The sequence below is a fragment of the Strix aluco genome, chromosome 4 (genome assembly GCF_031877795.1).
Source record: "Strix aluco isolate bStrAlu1 chromosome 4, bStrAlu1.hap1, whole genome shotgun sequence".
Taxonomy (NCBI): Eukaryota; Metazoa; Chordata; class Aves; order Strigiformes; family Strigidae; genus Strix; species Strix aluco.
This window is the reverse complement of record NC_133934.1, coordinates 119,422,328-119,434,628: the sequence shown is the minus strand read 5'-3', so window position 1 is coordinate 119,434,628 and position 12,301 is coordinate 119,422,328.

Here is a 12,301-nt window from a genome sequence, read left to right as displayed (position 1 = left end):
AAATGTGCCTACAGTATGTTTCTTTCCATCACTTCCCTTTGGAAAATTCAAACATAATCTTGTCATAATCTTTCCAGTCAGTCTAAATTATAATTTATTCTGTTTCTTGTCTTCTTTCCTTCACACACCTGTGACAGAACTGTAGGCAAAATAAAACCAGCTAGTGGTGAGAGTCAAAGCTCTCATGGTCTTTATTCAAACCAGGTGAATAAAGGGGGCTGTTTAAGCATAATTTAAATAGGAACATTAAATAGGAGCATATCTTAAATAGGAACTCTACATCTTTAGGTGGTTTCAGACTTGGTTATTGTTAAATGACCAACAGGAGGGACTTTACACTATAACACGTTCCTTCAATAAAATACGTTTCCTTGCAGTATTATTCTGACTTGAATGGATTATGAACAAGTCCATATTAGTCTTATCGTCATACCAACTAAGCCAATATCTCTCATTCTCCCAGAGAAATTTCAAGCTTATTCTTAAAATTAAATAATTACCTCAGAGTGTTCTGGTACAGGTAGGATTTCAGTTAAAAGAGAGTGAGAATCTCCAGTCTTTGTTATTTTGTCATAACTGTAAAATTTGAACTGTGGGATGTCCCAGAATGTACATGGGAAATTAATTAGTGATAATAAATCAAATCTTGTGATGACTTTTCTTGCTTTATAATACAGTCCAACATGACTAAATTAAAAAGCCTACTAATTTCCTCTTGATTAAACAATTACTCATCCTACGCTATCTTCATCTTAAGCAAGAAATTAGAAATTGGAGAGATGTGAAAATCCAAAATATACACTGGAGTTTTAATGATACATCTGAAACAATATTTCTCTGTCCTTCACTCTCAACACATATATCCAAAATTGTTGGTATTTTTTTCACTCAGTTTAAAAAGTCATATGCCACAGTCAAGTGTGTGAGTGTATGTATAATATACATGCAGTGAGGTTTCAGTTCTATTTATCCTTATTAACACTGAATCCGTGCAAACTGAAGATCAGCCCATGGATGAAGAGGACAAGACTCTTGCCTTCCAGGCTGAAATAGTTGCTCATCAACACTTTCTATTTCAGCAAGAAAACCTTTCTGAGGGAGCCAGTCTGCAATTCATTGGTTGCAAGTAATCTAGCTATTAATGTGACTCAGCCAGTAAAACACTGCCTAAATTCTTGAGTATATCCTGAGAATGCTCAAGCCTCTATTGTGGTCTCTGGACAAAATCAGACTCGAGGCTGTGACTGATCCAAACAAGCTGGATCCTGGAATGTCTGACCTGACAAGCACAACTGCACTCCAACCATCATGGATTCAAGCACAGGATGACCAAAGCTGACCCCATTACTACTGTGAGGACCAGCAGCAGAGCTTTAATAGAAACATTGCTCATGCTGGTGTCTCCAGGATTGATCGGTCTGGGATCAGCTTCTTCTCTGCCTACCTGATTGCAAATGTGACCCTGCTCACAAAGCAAAAAGACAGGCGGTATGTATGTCGCTTTCAATTCAAGGCTCTCTTGCTGTCGTTGATAACGATAAATGTTCACAAACGGAATTTGCTGTTCTCTGTCTTGTAGTTGGCTAATATCAAGTGATCATATTGCAGAACAGCAGTGGGAGCACTGGTGCACAATCTGATATAATAGTATCTCTAACTTTAGCAGCAAATTTGCCCTGGCTGGGTAATAAACATTGACTGAACTTTGTATAGCAAGAGAATAAAGATGGTATCACACAATACAGCACCACTGCTACTTTTAATTTTTAGTATGTATAACATTTAAAGAAAAGGGTCAAAATGAACAAATTCTGCATTATAAACTCCCTCTCGCCGTTCATATGTTGCTGTGTACTGCTGTGCTTCATCAGGGTTTTGAAAGCTGGGGGAAATACACATTGAAATGGTATAATTGCTGTAGTTGTTGCATTTGTTGGAGCACAGAATGGGTATAAAGCACCGGTTCATCATTATCAGCTAGTCAATGATGATTAAGAATTTCTTATTATAATTTTATTACTCTTAATTTCAAAAAAACTTGCTATTTGGCCATTCATGCTGCTACTAAAACTCTCAGATTTCATTCAAGGGGAACCCCATGGCTGTAGAACAAAGATTATCTTAAATCCAAAGGAAGACCAAAGAGAATATTTGGAAGAAAGGCAAATCAAAGAAATTGTGAAGAAGCTTTCTCAATTCATCAGCTATCCAATTACAGTCTTTGTAAGTGCCTTGTTTGAGATGCTAATAGTACATGCTTTGAAACACTAGTTGCATACCTAATGTCCTTGCATCATTCCCAGATGCTACTAGTACAACATTAACTAAGATGTCTTTGTACTGCTAGCATTAACATTTACAAGGAGGACTCTACATTACGTTGTGTGATAACTTCTCTGTTTTCCTAATGATCTTTTTAAGAGTACTATGTATGTAGGATAGAGTTATACCACATATCAGTCGAATCTAGATGCTGAGCTTCTCATTCACCAACCCAGAGGACGTTTTATAACACTAACATTTATGTTAGTGAATATCGTAAGACACCGTTCATGCTTTTGTTAAAATCTGGACTACTTGATAATGAAAATATGTGTTTGTAGCTGAAGATCCTAATTATGCAGGTGAAGCAATAAACTCTGAATATGTATTTTATGCTGATATATCCTAAAGCTGTACATTTGAGGCCAAAGAAATCTCCTGACATATTTAGATATGCTTCTGAAAGAGGTCTGGTTGGCACTGACTAATTGGTAATTCTGGCTTTTAAAGCCAGAATCATTATGGCTCTAGTTCCAAAACTGAGAACAGATGAGCAGAGGGCAATTTAGAAAGGTACTTTGAATGCCAGGTGTATCAGTATTATTTTGTGAATGAATTCTACAGAACTGCAAAGCAGAGCTGGAAACACTTCTCATATGACCTATGATGACGTTTATTCTTAAAAAAGCAGTGACATGCAGGGAAGTCAATCAAGATGGAAATAACATGCAAATTAAAGAATATAATAGGAATGTGAACACAGAGGTTTCTAGAGAAAATCATGCCCACACTCATTTTATGTCTTAGACAACTAAGGAGAAGGAAGCCAAGTCATCATGGTTATATTTGGTATAAATTCAGAACTGAATTTCTGTCAGATTAAACAAACTTGGAACAGTTCTACAGAACTACAGGTAAGAGTGATATTTTATTTTGAACAAATGATCTGAGGAAATACAATTTTAGATAAGTCATTAGAAACAGCAGCTATGCCCTGAGGAAGAAAAGCTGAAAAAATCCCTTCTTTTACTATCTCAGTCCTTTACTGCCCCTTCCTGCAACTTAGCTTTGTAGCTCTACTGTGAAAGACAGCAAGAAAAGCCACAGAAAATGCATTCTGTCATCAGTTCTTTATAGTTTCATTTTATAATAAAGAACTTTTCTGGTTAAAGTGAACTTGTTGCTTTTATTTGACACACTAGACATTTAAAAAGTAACTCAAATTCGAAAAAATAAAGGTACTTTCACTATTCCATACATATCTAATCCAAATAAAGTGGAGATGCAGAAATCCTGGGCTGTCAGCATCTGAAACAGTTTTGTCAATCACGGGAGTCAATGCAGCTCCCACCCAGCTGAAAGAGCCATTCTGGAGGGTTTTTCCTCTCTCATTTTGTTTTGTTGATGAGAGAAGAAAAGCAGAAATATCTCCTGGCAAGTATTAACAAGCACAACTCTGATTAAGAAATAACCTGGTGACTTCTAGTAACTCTAGTCTGTCCTACTTCCATAATGTAGAGCAGCCGCATGATACTGACATGCATATTAACTGGCTAAGAACACCCTCAGCTCAGCTGACTGCAAAGCAAGATTGCAGCATAAACAGCCAAGTTACCTCAGGAGATTTGCCTCAGTATGGCAGGAAGCATCTCTTTGAAAGAGATGAAAGCTGACTTTCCCTCTAATTCACTATGCCTGGTAACTGTAGCCTACAGATAGATTTGTATATGATTAATCAAGTACTTACACAGCTCTTGACAAAATTTCTCAAAGTACCTACTCGTAGTCAGCTTTAATCAGAATTATCTTACTGCTGCTGTTCTTTTTTCAGCATTCTTTTGTGGAGAGGAAGTTGGGATTCAGAGCTCTCCTGTTTTTTCACAAGAAACAAATCTTTTGATCTGTCTGATACAGCAAGAAAATAACATTAAACTGTGCCTAAGCAGAGTGTTCATCATGAATAGCTGTGAAGCCTTAATCTGTCATTATCTGAAAGTACGTCATAATTTTAGTACCTTCTTTTTTTCATTAACAGTATCTCTCTAATAAAGTGAAAGTACTGTCTGAAATAGGGAAAAAAATAATCTATCAACCACATACTAAAGAGTCTACCCAGAACATACAGACAGATTTAAACTATTTTCTTGCCTTTTTTTTACAGGTATAGAGTAAAGACTTTATGTTTCAAATACTAGAAAGAATCATCTTCATGGACATCTATATTAAATGCTAATAATCTCCCTTCCTGAAAAATGTGGAACCTGAACTTGCAGATTTTTTAAATTCCTATGACTTCTAAAACCTTTGTTGAAACATGCTTCATGATGATGAAATTTGAAACTTCTAGGCATGTAGCAGACTCACAGCATTGTCCAGCGTGTATTGAATTCTGAATAGCTGACTTTAAATATTTCTTCGCAGATACTGCAGCAGAGCAGAATTACAAAGGGACAAGAAAAAATGTAATAATAAAATTCTTCAAAGTTCTCCTTGACCATCAGTAGGAAAGAAGACTTACAAAAAGTTTTGTAAGCAGTTTTCCAGAACATGAGGTGTTCTACCTGGATATGTCTTTCAAGGAGGGACCGGACTATCAGAGTGTAAACGAGCAGGTTGCTCCACAAAGGAGGGTGAACCCGGGGCCAGGGGTGAAAACAAGGCAGGCAGGGACAGTGAGTGTACTGATAAGGGCCATAATCCCACAGTACCTGAACAAGAAGAGGGAAATTGGTCCAGTGATGTTTCAGCCAATAGCTCAGTGATCACCACACAAATCTGTAATAATGAGGTGGGTCCAAGGACAAGCCAAGAAGTCAGGTCAGCATGGCAAGGCTGGGATCAGCAAAGTACGAGGCTGAACCCAGGCACAGCTACATCATAGCTCTGGCAAGGATCAAAGCCAAGGGCCTAGGCTTAAATGCAGCTCCTAAGATAAGATGGGAAGCCCTCAGCCAAGACTTCTCACAGCTCTTCCTCACACTGCTCCTTTCCTTGGTCAGATCCAAGGCAGCTTGGCTGCAAAATATCAGACCTAGTTTTGAGCTGTAATTCAAACTAGAAGTCCTCACTGCAAATTCTTTCTAGAACCAGGTTTATCAGATTCTTTTCTGCACCTATTTAAGCAGAAGTTCTGCAAGATTCTTCAATTCTTCCCATTTCTGTGCCCTCTTAAAAGTGGGATGGTTGAGGTTATTGCATGCTCAGCATCCTCAATAGAAATGTGTAATTGATTTTTTTTTTAATGTAGTTTACCCTGATTCCAGCCCTCGCTGCTTGGTAAACTGACTTTCTCAACTCCTTAAACAACTAAAATTCTGTTTACAACTAAATCTGAAATTGTAAGTGATCTCCACATCAGAGTGCTCTCACTCTTTTCCTGAATCCTCTGATTTCTAAGGTAAACCTTTCTTTGAAGGTTTCTTTGTCTCCAGGAACTGTGCTTATTAAGAAGTAGCTGCTTCAGAAGTGTTCCTGAAGTATGAAGGCCTTTCCAACAATTTTTCTTCTTGCTTTTGCTGAAGCCCACTACAACAATTTGATCTCAAAGATGTCTTATTTATATAAAATAATATCTTCTTTATATAAAAATCTTCTTTATATAAAAATATGTGATCATTTCAGTATAGGTGATGGCATGAACTACTTCCCTCAGCATCTGCTTACCTGCTTAAAATCCAGGACTAGAACTTATCTTCTGTGTGTCTATTTAATACTAATTCAAAATTTATTTCCTACTATTCACTTTTCTGTCATGTCCTAATTATCTAACTCAACTCTGAAATGGCATCTGTGTTCAGTAATTTGAAAAAGAAATACTATCGCATCAAGAATAAGTTAGTGATGTAGAAAATATGTGATTTCCAAAAGTATATAGCTTCCCAGTTTTAATTAATTTAAATTTAAGACTTTAGAGTCTTTTATTCTACTGTTTTGAAGGTGGCTTGAAGGAGAGTTTTGTCACCAAATCTACCATGCACACAAAATGAGGTATGTAAGTACTCCATACATACCCATATCCGCTCATAAATATGCAACAGCCTTTAGCTGTTAAATGTACTAAACTCACAACCTTTACTCTTACACTGAATCCAATACTTAGAACTTGAATATGTACAGGGAAAAAGTATCAGATTTATTTCCACGCTTGATGCTGAGGCTCTATTAAGTTATTTTTCTCATGATGTAACTTTACCATCACTATAATTTTTTAATATCTTCATGGGAAGTCTAGGATTTTGTTTGTCTGGGGGCTTTTCAGTCGAACCTCCTGCTCTCTGGAAGAGCTTTTTCTCCAAGTTTCTTCTTCTTCTGAATTAGGATCTATCAAAACTTATGCCTATTAATGGAAAAAAGGTCTTACCTATAGATACAAAGGTTACAGCTGCCACCATGCCTACTGTTCTTCCTCCAAAGCTAACAGCTATTCCTGATTTCAGGGGGTTCTGATGGGCATGACATTCTACTGTCATTCTCCAGACCAAATAACTGTGTGTACTGTTTTTTTTGGTCCCATGCTAGACAAAGACAGGATGCATTTCAGCACAGGTACTGAAGTCATCTTGCAATGCTCTCAAAATGAAGAGCTGAACCCGATACTGGAAAGAAACGCTTGTAATTCTGTGGAAGACAAAGTGTCCTGTGTTGCTAAATTTGCATAGGTATAATTCTTGCTTTGTACATATAATTTCAGCTAAGAAGTGCTTAATTATGCATTTATTCTGGGAAATCATGATATAAGATATAAAACCATAAAGACAGTATCCCTTGCTCCAGTCATGAGGCAATATTAAGATGAGGACCAATTTAAAATATCAACTTGTAGTGGTTATAAATTTTACCTAATCTATTAATTTTGGAACAAACAGTATATAAAGTAATTTATGATAAGATTAAACAAGTATTCTGGAGCCCTGTCAACATGTCATGAATCCAGGCCTTTCCACGCTCATCCTCTCAGCCTTCCTATGCAGCTGAAGCTTTTATTCCAAATTATAATTGATATTTGTTAGTAGTGGAATTGTTGACTTTTGCTATAACAAATATATTCTTGTTCAACAGTTTAAGTCCCTTCAGAATTCCTTCTGAGAGCAATGACTGACAGCTATCACACTCCCTAACACATACTTCAAGAACCATAAACTTTTAGAAAAAAAGATGCACACATACTGCCCTTGGTCCATACAATTGTTGCTGCCATCTACAGTTCAAAAGTACAACTACATTTTATGAGATCGACTTTGTTCTGTCTCTTTAGTACCTTTTTCACGGCAAAAATATTCCTTCTAAGTGACTATCGATCCTATTTCTAGTATGAATCACTTCTTTTTGTGACCTAAAGATCTTATGATCAATTCGTCTTCTAGTAAGACTTGAGAAAGTAGGAAACAAGACAGCCTGAGGAACAGTTTTAAGAAAGCATGAAGCTTTGCTCAGTCAGAGATCTGTAGACGGCTTTACATTTCATTATGGTAACACAGATTTTACATGCATAATTCCATATGTTAAAGAAAACTAGACACATATTACCACATGTTTCTACTTATATCAGTCATCTGAAATCTACTGTTTAGGTCATTTCAGTTGCTGCTGCGTTTTTTTCCTTAAGTGAAACCTGAAACACTGAGATAACATGACAAACCTGTGTCAGAACTCAAACAGAATTAATTTTAAAGCAATGTCATAAAAGCATTAAGGCTACAACACCAAGCGCTCAAAAGTTAGTTAAATGCTGGAGTTAGAATTTTCTATGCAAATGGCATCTAATTTCTTTGTGGCTTATAAAAATAAAAAAAAAAAGTCTTATTCAGCAACACAGAAGAAGCCTTTGAAGGAATCAAGAATAAACCCCAGTTTTCCTCGGTGTTTTTTCAATGCTTTGAACATTAAATAACTTTTTCCCAGACAACTTTTACTTTGTTCTTTTTTAATTTTGTAACTTTCATATAGCAAGGAGTTCTATGAAATTGTGTAATTAAAGACTCTATTACGATTCAAATGTATAGAGGGAGCAAGTATGGGACTAATCCTTATGAAATCAGAAAATGCAAGACTGAAGCCCATGCAGTTCGTGAAGCAATGTACCTAACTTCCCAGCACGTGGTGTTGGTACGGAACAGTTTCTGGTTAAAGAAGACTCGGTTCTTCAACATTTCATTCAAATCTGAATTTTCTGAAAGCAAAAGTCGCTCAGATTCTGACAAGAAAATGGCAAATCAACTTCCTGCCTGAGTTTTGACTTTTGGTTATAATTGAATATTGTGGTTATTGGGTTTTTTTACCTTTGCATTTACAGTAATGTTTGAAGTAGTAAATCTGACTGAATAAATGGCAGTTGCCCCATGTTATTTATTTTAACACTGTATTATTGGAAAAAATGAAATCCCATGTAAGCACCCCTCAGACATTGGCTACAACAGTTATTAAAAAAGAATGAAGAATGTTTTCAGTCTAGTTTCCTAAGGAAATAAAGCACATGCAATATCATCATGGTTGATCAGTCCTGCCCTAATTATTTTGACCTATTTAACCAATTCAATCAAAATTAACAAAAGAACAGAGATCACAGAGATATTAAGGTCTGCAAAAATCAGTAGGTGGGCAGCAGAGACATATGCTCTTGTTGCCTCTTTTGAAAGGTGGGACAGGGAGAATTCAGCTTTACCCTCCCTGTTTGGCTGGCCTAACGGCTAGGAGGCAATGGCTAGCTCGCCACTGAGCACACCTGCGTGCCCCAGCTGTAGGAGGTACTGCTGCTCGCCATTAAAGGCAGGCAGGTGAAGGATAAATGGGTTTGGGATGATGAGGAGAGGGGTCAGGGGCATCTAGGGGATATGGGAGGGAACAAGTGTGTGTGAATGTAGGACTTGAAAATACCAGGCTTCAGCATTTCCCTTGTTAACAGAACCATTTGTTAAAATGTGTAAGTACATTGACCTCTTGGTTGAAAAAGTTGAACTATTTTGCTCAGATTTTCCCCCAGAATTAACTCTGACAGAAACCAAGTCTGGGACCAGTCTTTTCAGCCTAAAACTGAAGCATACAAAACTGGGATCAGTAACCATAGGAACAACGTGCCTATCTATATACCAGCTCTCACTGCATAACAGAACAAAACCAATATAGATTATTCACAAGTCATGAAGAAAATATTTACACAGGCACTCAGGAACTTGGGTTAAGCAGAGCTGGGAAAACTTTGACGGTTTGGTATGAGATTACTTTCTCCTAGTGCACTTGTCAAACAATTTTGACAAAAGAAATCATTCTGCTTTTGAAGACTGCTTTCAAAAGCTGAACAAGAAGATCACAAAAGAGAAACAGAATGATATGACTGCTACATTTAGACGGTATAAAGGCACATAATCCTGCAGACATATGCAAAACCTTTCATAGGTCTTCATATGCTTAAAATTACATATATCCCTAAATCTGAATGACTGAATCCACATTAATCAAAGAGATTAAAAAGAAAAAGATTTTCTTAAGAAAAACATCTTGAATATTTTGATAAAAGTAGCACTCTTAAAATTTTGGACATCTCAAAAGGAGAACACAAATAATTTTACTGGAAAAAATTCTAGGACAGATTTCCATAAATTGTTACAGTTTTGCAGTTTTCTAAAATACAGAAGTTATTTTGACCCAAATAAATGTCAGAAAATATTTCAGTTAATGGAATCTGAATGTAAGAGGGTTGCCACCTAAAAGGCATGTCCTATAGAATTTATACTATATCAGGACTATTTTTAATGTAAGAAAACCATGGAAGTTACATAGTTATGCTTGGGTATAACTGCCACACTTTATTAGGATAGTGGTAAAAAGCCATTAAGCTGCTTTACAGAAGCAGACAACCAAAGCAGCTGTCAGACCATTGAAATCATAGTCACTATGCAAAGGAACACGTCATACTCGAGAAAGGATTTTGGTGCTTATTTTGTAGAAGGGTGTGTTTGAGAGAAAGGAAAATAAACGCATTGAGAAGCACCGCAAAATCAGACTCAAAGAAGGTACAGAAAACCGCCAGCCAGAGTAAGCACCAAAAAGGTGCTTACCCAGACATAAGCACAGAACTTTCTAGGCTGAGCGTTGGCCAAAATCCAGCTTTTTCAGTGGCTTAGAACTGTGAGCAAATAACCTCACTCTTACAGTTTGATTTCTCCAGTGTGCTGCTGCTCATCTATACACCCTCTTATGTTACTGGTGACACTACAATTAATTTTTCCTTCTAATTAAAATAACCCACAGGACCCTGTATTTTGGCCAACTGCTTGGGTCAAGAGCTGTAACACCACTATCTAGAAGGGCAGAGTCCTGTAAGTCATTGCACCAATGCAGATACTGATCCAGACACTGCAAAACCTGCAATGAAACAAGCTGTGATTTTAACTCCTTGACAGGTCCTACGTGATGTCTTACATGCACACTTAATGTATCTTCTTGTCAGATAATGAGAAGTACTGAAAACTCCCTGAAAGACATAATGCTGCAACCAAATCAATTCTGTAGGCCCCAATTCAATCAGATTTGCTTGTCTAGGCCAGACTGCAGGATAACAGATGTTAAGAATGTTAAACTCAGCGTGAGGATCTTTGGTTAAATGCATTAATGGACTTCAGTATTGTAATAATTAATTCATGGGGCACGCTACCCAGTGTTATTTTGGGATGCTTAATGGGAGAAGGCCAGGTTAGCCATATAAAAATTCCATTCCCAAAGGTCAGTCAGATCTTGAACCAGATAGCAGCCTGGGGTGCATCTAAGAGCCAACAGCAAATGCCAAGAAGTTGCACCTGGGATGAATTTTTGCTACAGAAACAACATCCTTTTTATTCCTCAAAGAGCTATTCTTTAGACCAGGGAGATGGTTTAGATTCATGCTTACATCAATGTACAGTTGTAACATGTAGCTTCACTTGGTATTTATATCCCAAAAAGTGGATCAGCTCCAAGAAGAAAGTTTTAGAAGCCTGCTGCACATGTGATGCAGAAAATTCTCCTGAGACATGGAAGACCTGCATTTAACTCCCTGCTCCCAATCAGGTCGTTCAGGATATAAAAATAACTCTGCTGCTAAATGCTGTAATCACAGAGCTACTGGGTATAATGAGACACGTACTTATCAAAGCCTTTATGCAAGATGTATAAATGTATGTATAAAGACGTCTGTAGCTGTGCCCTTTGAACATCAGCTGAGATTTCCCGCAGATTAGATGGCAAAAGCCACGTCCAGGTTGAGAATCCCTTTGGGCTGTTAACAAACTGAACGGCGTTGGCATCCATCTCATGTCTACTATTAGCATTTAAATCCTTAAGTAACTGCATAGCTATGTAGGTCTTCTGAGCTTCTTGGATGTGATCCCTTGACTCTTTTTACCCTGAACAAATACACAGGCATGGTTTTGTTCAACTTGCAGACTGATACTTGTTGTGTGAGAAGCGATTTTGTTTTCCCTGATCAGGCGAAACGCCTTACCCCAGCATCCCTGAGCCGTGATTCACCCAGCTGCGCCTGGCAGAGCAGGCGGCTCCTCCTCGGCTCGCCGGGCAGGGGAGCGGTGCCCGACCCTCCCGCCCCGCAGCCCCGGCCTGAGGGGAAAGCAGCGCCGCAGCCACCTGCACAACCGGCCTGCGGGGAACCGCCCGGCGCGACCAGCCCGCCCGGGGCCGCCGCTGCGGCCGCGAAGCGGAGCCAAGAGGCTGAGGGGAGGCAGGGCGGCGCCCGCCCCGCGCCTGGGCCCTTCTCCCGCCGGGAGCGGGCGGGGGAGCCCCGGCCCTTCTCACAGCGCGGCGGGACGCGCCGGGGCCGGGGGGTGCAAGCGGCGGGGGCGGCGGTGGCGGTGAAAGAGGGGGGCAAAAGGGGGGGCAAAAGGGGGTGGGGGGGGGAGCACGCGGCCCTCCCGGTTCTAGGACGTTCTGAAAAGCGCAGGGAAGTCAATGACGTCACCGGCCCCTTGCGCAACCCCCCCGACCCCTCCCCCTCAGCCCCGCGCGCGCCCAACCGCCCCGCCGGACGGCTACCGCGCATGCGCGCGCCCGC